The 1,622-nt window shown below is 35.0% G+C and overlaps 1 protein-coding gene across 2 annotated transcripts in view; it reads right to left on the bottom strand.

Annotated features, from left to right (window-relative positions):
• The window catches only part of LOC103743050 (lysosomal Pro-X carboxypeptidase-like), a 108,117-nt gene that overhangs the window by 16,973 nt on the left and 89,522 nt on the right, over positions 1 to 1,622 (bottom strand). The window lies entirely within an intron of this gene.

Raw genomic sequence — 1,622 nt, 5'->3', positions numbered from 1 at the left:
CAAAGAGACTCCCAGACAGTAACCCAACATAGAACTGGGAAAATGAACAGCAGACCCCAATCTTTTCTGAAGGAATATTGACAACTGATTGCTGCTAGATGAGGAACAGCTGACCTTCCTAAAATAAAGACCTCTAGATAGGCTGAATAGATTCACCGGATGGACAAGTAGTGGGGAACAGCTAGAGGTGCCAACAACACAGTGGACAGTAGCAGGGATGACAGAGTATAAGGGCTCTAGTGGAGGGAGGTAGGCTATGGGAGGGTGCCATCTGGGAAGTGGGTGTATAGATGAATAAGATGGTTTGGGATGTTCTGTGTGAGATACACAAAAAAAATCAACAAATTTTAAAAGATGAATTATATTTGAGGAAAAAGCATAAAATTTACATCATAATAATTAGTAGATGTGAAAAGCATTACCATTGAAATCTACCTGATGACTTTATATCCATGCTCAGATGCCGAGGAGCTCAGAAAATAACAGACTGTCACTAGTAATAATCAGATATATAGAGATTAGAAATGCATGTGCAAACATCTTAATGTCAATTGCATTGAAAATAAATTTTTCTGTATAAAACTGTATTTTAATAATGAAATGGAGAGCTTTTTTAAAGGTTAAAACTTCATTTAATTTTATGTCATATAGGGTTTATACTGAGTACAATATTGTATAACTGTATTAATTCAACTGTGAACCTAAAAATTTACAGCCAACTTTGAAAGAGATGCATCTTAGCTCTGGAAATTGTTATTGAATATGTCAGTGCTGTTGTAATGAAATCCTTCTTCTAATTAAAAAAAATTAAATAAATAAATAAATATGTATTGGTATCCAGAGATTTAAAGAATTGTTTTTCTCAGTATTAGGGATAAAACACGGCCTCTTTCATAATAGACAAGTACTTTTACTGCAGAATTATATCCTTAGTCCTTGGTGAAAGTTTTAATTTACTAGCTGCTATCTGGATAGCTGAAAACTTAGCAAAATGTCACAGGTACACATAGAAACAAGTTGGTTAACTCTTACATGAACCAATTTCCAATGTGTGGCTTCTTAGAGTAACAAAGAGCAAATGGGTTTGGAGTCAGACAAACCAAGGTGGAAATCTGGCTTTATCACCTACCTGGTTGGGTCTTAACCCAGTGCCCTTCAATATCTGCCTGATAAAATTGGCTATGAGGAGTCTAGGTAATTTTAAATGCCTCATGTATTATAGTACTTGGAAGAAAAAAGTGAATACTTCAAAAGTGCCAAGTAAATATCGAATATTTTTATTGTGGTTACTGACAATACTAACAGTAATAAAACAATCTGAGAACAAAAGATGAATGCTTCATTTCATGCTGAAGAAGTTTTTGTTTTTCCTTCATTTATTTTGTTTGAGGATTTCATACATGAGTGACTCTATCTGTATCCTTTCCACCCCCTTTTCCCTCCTTCAGTTCCTCCTATGTCTGCTCCAACCACTCCCTCTCAAATTCATGATTTCTGCTATACTTCTTTTTGTGATATATATATGTTTATATGTGTATCTATATATTCTGCCAAGTCAAATTAGTGTTGCCCTTATTTGCATAGGTTGAGAGCTGACCCCTTGGGGTTGAGGTGTCATCCAG

The sequence above is a fragment of the Nannospalax galili genome, unplaced genomic scaffold (assembly GCF_000622305.1).
Source record: "Nannospalax galili isolate Female #2095 unplaced genomic scaffold, S.galili_v1.0 scaffold278, whole genome shotgun sequence".
NCBI lineage: Eukaryota > Metazoa > Chordata > Mammalia > Rodentia > Spalacidae > Nannospalax > Nannospalax galili.
This window is presented reverse-complemented; position numbering and strand designations above follow the sequence as displayed.